Source organism: Cupressus sempervirens, chromosome 1 (genome assembly GCF_028749045.1).
Source record: "Cupressus sempervirens isolate cs-2001-9-10 chromosome 1, ASM2874904v1, whole genome shotgun sequence".
NCBI lineage: Eukaryota > Viridiplantae > Streptophyta > Pinopsida > Cupressales > Cupressaceae > Cupressus > Cupressus sempervirens.
The window spans coordinates 829592184-829598500 of NC_143118.1; the positions used below are offsets into that span (position 1 = coordinate 829592184).

The 6317-nt window shown below is 31.8% G+C and overlaps 1 long non-coding RNA gene across 3 annotated transcripts; it reads right to left on the reverse strand.

The window, feature by feature from the left end:
• Positions 1–449: 449 nt before the first annotated feature.
• Positions 450–2035, reverse strand: LOC149580420 (uncharacterized). 3 transcript variants are annotated; one of them, XR_016359941.1, is made up of 2 exons: positions 1852–2035; positions 450–680 (listed from the first exon to the last, which is right to left on the reverse strand). It is a non-coding gene; the product is annotated as an uncharacterized LOC149580420 (long non-coding RNA). The 3 variants fall into 3 exon arrangements; XR_016359942.1 differs by having other exon boundaries at positions 450–685; XR_016359943.1 differs by lacking the exon at positions 1852–2035 and adding an exon at positions 1297–1684.
• Positions 2036–6317: the final 4282 nt, after the last annotated feature.

Sequence of the window (6317 nt, forward strand, 5' to 3'; positions counted from 1 at the left end):
AAACTAGTCATCTTGAGAATACACCTTATAAACAACTAACCATCCTATAACATAACTAAGCATCTATTTCAGAAAAAATGTATTCTTGACATCCTAGAATATCCCATGAAAGATAAAATTATTTTTTTATAAAAAATGTGTCATAAAAAAAATATAATCTTTAATCAAATTAGTTCAATCTTAAACTGAACATAAATTGAGAAAATATAAATTAAAATAATAAAGTAAACATACAGATTTAAGAATGTCCCATATTGATATTTAGATTTAGATTTCCTCATCTACAATGGCCAGATTCTAATAATTTGGTAGCTTATTTCACATTCTCCCTTGATTCTATTGGGATTTAGGGACCGGATAATGATACAGTTGTATTAAAATGTCATCAAATTGAAGCAGGGACCCTCTTTGTTCTTTATATCATGATATGTGAAGGGCTCTTGTAAAAGAACACAACAGAGACAAACCATTACATTAACATTAATGGTAAATTAAGATACAGGTATGATATACAGTCTATTGTCGAATTTTCTTTTTACCTTTTGTGTAGATTTGTGAGAACCGACCAAGCCATTGAAGAATGGGCCACCCATCCGTGCACCTCATCCATTTTCTACTTCCATAACCCTTTTCTACGCTTGTCCTCTCTTTATACCAGAAGAAGCTTTTACCATGGTGGTCTGTACTACAATCCAGTACAAACAAACATATAATTATTATATTATAAGTTAGCATTGGTTTATTGCAATTAGAAAGAAGAAACATATATGATGTTATCATGTTCTGATGCTTGATTTTAGTTCATTAAGATTCAATTTTCACTAGTTTGAGCTTTTGGAGTGGGTGATTTTCTCTTCTTTATTTCTTTTCTTCTTGTTCGGATTGTATGTCTGCAACTTATTCACTTTTCTATTTTCGATCTCTTTGACATGTTGATGGTAAAATAAGTCACACGCTAAACCATGATTCCTAAGCTAACAGTATTAAATAATCAAAATTGACTTATTTTTCCAAATTAACGAATCTTATAAAATAAAGAATTATCAATTTATAATATCAATAGTATTTACCCTTAAAAATATTAGACACACTCAAATAAACCTCTTTATTCTAAGATCAACAACGATGACATATGCTATTCCTAAGCTTCCTTGGCTGTAAAATCTGTAAAAATCAGGTATCATTTCTCATATTCTAAAACCAGAATTGGATGATATCATGCCTATCAAACCCTTGGGAAATAGAACGAATATGCGTAGTTTAGGCATTTAATATTTTAGTTTTAGTGGCTCGTACCGTGTGAAACTGCAAATCATTTGTAGGAAGGTCTTCAAATAAATGACAAAAAAATAAGCTTGTACCGCTCCACTATAACTGCTACTGCTCAACTGTGACACTAAAATGTCCTTTATAACCAGGGAATGAACTACTAACAAAAGAAATATATATTGTAAGAACTCGTGTCTGTACTTCCCCACTACATGAAAACTCCAACCATTGGGCCATCAAGATCTGCCGGATTTCCACTTACAGCTTTCTCTATGGTGTAAGCATGGAGCACATGCTTCATCATGAATTGGGTATGGCTAATATATATCACACTTTTTGACCTTTGGATATCTACTTTCTCAATTGGCCTATGACTTGGGTAGTGGTTACCTAGTCACCAATTCCATTTTTTTTTGGTTATAATTTATTATAATTTTTAAGAAAAAAATCAAATTGTCTTTTTTGTAAGATCAACGAAATCTGTGGTTGTATAATGATTGTCTATGACTTGCACTTATGGCTGCCTATGAAAAAAATCAAAGTATCTCTTTTGTAAGATCAATGGAATCTGTGGTTGCATACCTGCTGTCAATGACTTGCACTTATGGCTGCCTATGAAAAAAATCAAAGTATCTCTTTTGTAATTTCAACGAAATCTGTGATTGCATAACTGCTGCCTGTGATTTGCACTTACGGCTGCCTATGACTTGCACTTGCTTATGACTTACATAAAACTAAGTGACTTTTATAAGACTAACAAAATCCGTGACTGCATAGCCTCTGCCTATGACTTAGAATTAAAATCCCTTATATAAGTGATAGAAAGGAGGGTAGCGCCAATGTGGAATTAACTCATAGAGATGTATTACTGTAGAAAATAGACTGTAATAAAGGTAGTACCAATGTGTAATTACTCATAAGGATATATTACTAATAGCAAAAAGATTGTAATGACTGACATGACAAGCATGAGGGTTCCTAGGGATAAGAACTACAAGCCAAATAATTCCAAGAGGCATGACTAAGAGATTGTTGGTGGGGGCACTAGAAGGACAGATGATGAACCCCAATGCCTGCATTCAGATTTGAACTACAAAGCCAACTTTAAGCTTGACCTGCCCCCAGCTAAAGAGCCAAAAAGTTGACCATAATGTGCCGGCAATATAAGCTCTTCCTATTGGTAATGTCTCATAGCACTATCTCAAATGCAATTTAGCTAGTACCTTAGGAAACTAATGTGTTGGCATCTAAGGAAAGGGTGAAAATACGAGAATGTAGAGGATCTAACAATAATGGTCTCCGCGGTACCTCCAAGACCATTCTTATAATTTTGAACTGTTATGGTAATATTTTCCAATGGTTTATATTATTTCAAGATGCTTGTTTTAAAGGTATATGTTAATCTAAGGATGATTTAGTAATCTGTACTTTAAAATAGTGGTATAGAATATTTAGTAAAAGAAATATAACAATAGTCATATTTTTACCAATTTTTTATGGTTTCTATTGACACTATAGACATTATGATGGCCTCATGGGTGCCCTTGAAGCTCATGCTATGCCAACGTACCTATTAGCATGTTACCAACTTATCAACAAAATATTTAAGACTGACTTGATGAGTCACAAGCAGAAATGGTACAACTTCCATAATAATCAATTCAAATATTTCAATTAATCTCAACATTTTGACATGTAACTGATGTATACATATCTATTTAAAATAGCATAGAAAGAAGACATGTAGATGGAAAATAGATGATAAAATAGAAATGGTGAATCTTTTTCAAGAGGAATGTATGTATAAGATGAACAGATAAGTAAAATTACATTTACTATTTTAGCTCTATATATTTCTCTTATTGCACTTTTCATTTCTTGGGAAACTTCTACAGATATATAGCTTCATCTAAATCCTCATCAAAAAAGTTGTAGCTAGTGTGTTTAAATCTAGGCTTTAGATTATGAGTATCAAAGTGGCACATGCTCAGCTTGCATGATCTATTAAAATGAAAAATTATTGACTTTATTAGATGAGACTTGTGTAGATGTAGTAGATAAATAGCTATATCAATTAGAATCCTATTTTTGAAAAGAAAATCAATATAACACTTCTACAAGTTTTTTGATTTTCACAGAGTGGTGGCTAGCACACGTGCTTTGGGAGTGACCATATAAGAGAACAATGTAATTCAACATGGGATCAAATCATGGAAGCCTTCAAGGATGATGATGAAGGGTACTTCCCTTTATTAATACAAACACATACAACAAAATAGAGAAATAATAACAAATCACAAGAATGGGAAATTGACTTCTTATTATATCCACAAAAATGGAATTGTACAATATTCAAAAGCATGGCATGCAAAGCCACTAGGGCATTTTCCTTACAATATTATGTAATTTAGAGTCACCATCTACATCCCCAAAACTATCCTAGACAACCCTATGAGCCTTCATTATATAGGCAATTTTCCACAACCCAAGAATATTCTAGAAATTTTAATCCTAAATTTTGATGTCAACTAACCCTAAACTATTATTATTTATATTTTATTACATTAGACTGGGCTCCAACAACTTTTGGAACTCAAAAGGAATTTTGAAAGAATTCCATTTTTTTTTCTATTTCAAGTGGCACAACTTTTGGAGACCATAACTCATTGTTACTTACTTTGATTGACTATTATGAATACATTTTTAAAATGACATGAACTTTTCTACAACACTTGACTTGTACAAGCTCCATTTAGTCAAGGTTTGACCCTTTTTCAAAGCCTCTAAAGCCTTCAAAACCGAGTTCAAAGTTTTTATACCTTGTTGACAATACTAAAGATTTTAAATATCTTTAAAAGTAGACTTGATCTTGCAATGAAATCTTATTAGCAGGTTGATATATCCAAAGTGAGCCTCTAGGGAAGAAATAAAAAATATTATGAGCTCTAACAACCAATTGACTATAACTAGTAAACTTCCACAAATAACAACTCTACATTGAGATAACCCTTATTAAAAGGATAAACTAAAAAATATTTTTGGGTGATCATGCAATATTTCTCTTACACCTAGGATGCTCCTATGTCAAATGAACACTATCTTAGATATTTAATTTATTATCAATTTATGTGTAGTTGTCACGGTCCTACAACAAGGAATTGAACAATTGGTCTAAACCTACATCAATGCCCTTCTATGATCCACATGCATGTCTAGGCCTATTTTTGTCAAAGAAACATCAAGTCCCCAAGTAATACAATAGCCCTAAGGGGGTCGGTAGGTCACTACTTATCTAAGGGGTGGTCAAAGGTTGTCCATCATGTTCATTCATCTAGTCCAACAATGTGTTGGTTGAAGTTAAGGGGATGGGAGTAACATATATCTATGTGTCACCCATCACCCTTAGACAAGAGCACACCTTTCAAGATAAGTAAATGATGTGGCAAGTGTAAAAACAAAAATTACTCTAACATTGAGATCATGCTCAAAAGACTTTGCTTATGTGAGTTGAAAAAAATCATTGTAGTGAGGAACACATGAACATAGTGATTATTCCATTGTATAAATGTAGGTGTGAGGGAAGCTAGTGTAATCATTTATTTATCAATTATAGTAGCATGAAAACTAGAAATAAATGAAAAATGATGGAATTTTCTAATCATGCCTCATCTTCTCCTTTACAAGTTGGCATGACTTAACTTTTAACACCCCAAGGTATATGTGTTACTCTTCATTCAAATTCCTCATATAATATTCATCATTTGAAAGAGGAGATAGTTTCTAATTGAGTTCTATAATATAGTCCCTTGAAATCCATTCATATATGCATACATACACACATAGTGACAAGTGGATGGATAGTGTCAATCATTGTACTAAATTTATAATAATGGGCAATGAGATTAACCAAATTCACGAAGAGGTTTCATGCTCAACACATACCATGTCAACTATAAAGATTAAGTCATACAACTATGCAGAGCTTATTTTCTTCACTTTTAACTGACATATGACCTAGAGAAATAAAGATAAATCAATAGATGATGTTAGTTTTCCATAGTACATCAAATGTAGTTTGTAGACTTTGGGACTAACTTTGTGCATACTTTTCATTAAATGTTTCAATACACTCTTAGTGATTCATCATCAAGGAGAGTAGTATATAAAAAAAGGAATATATATATAAGTACTATAAAGGTTGTGTGTGAAAAGAGAGAAGTGAAAAAAACTTAAATTTTTAAATACAAAAAATGATGGAAAATGAATAGATAAAGAAATTGAAGTAGAAAAAATGATAAAATGATTAAGAAGGGCACAATAAGAAAAAGAAGAAAGTGTTAGTATAATTTTAAAGAAAAGGAAAGAAAGAATAATAAAAAAATACTAATTTGTAGATAATATTTAAATATAATTGATTACTAATTAATAACCAATTATATACAAAAATAGCTAACAAAAAAATTAGACCAACATAAATTTACATATTTATTAGTTAGAGTAGGTTAATTCCCACAATAAGCCAAATTCTATATCAAGAAATAGTTACAATCCAAGGTTCCACACATACTTTGTAGACATAATCCAATTGAAACCACTCCTTAGAAAGATGGTTGACTAACCTAAGAGGATCTACCAACAATGATTTCTACAATGTTATGAGACAATTGTCATGGCTTGAAATAATTACCATAATAATTCTATGGTTTATGGTACACAATAGCACCTTATAGAAATTTATCACATGTCACAATCATCCATCCATCTTATGTAGATGACATGCTCATTCCAACAATGTCATGTATCAATGGACACATAAGATAAGACTTTGTAGTAACTATACTTTATCCAAACCTTCTGCCATTTCTACAATAGTTTCAATAAGGCCCAATAAACCTATAGACCACTCCATAAAGGCAAACTCACACTGTACATAATTACAATATTCCTTGGAGTAACTTACATTTAGGATATCAACTAATGTTTCCATTGTAACCCATGTGACCTCCCCAAGGCTTGTGTTATATCAAGTCAACCACAAACAAATCCTA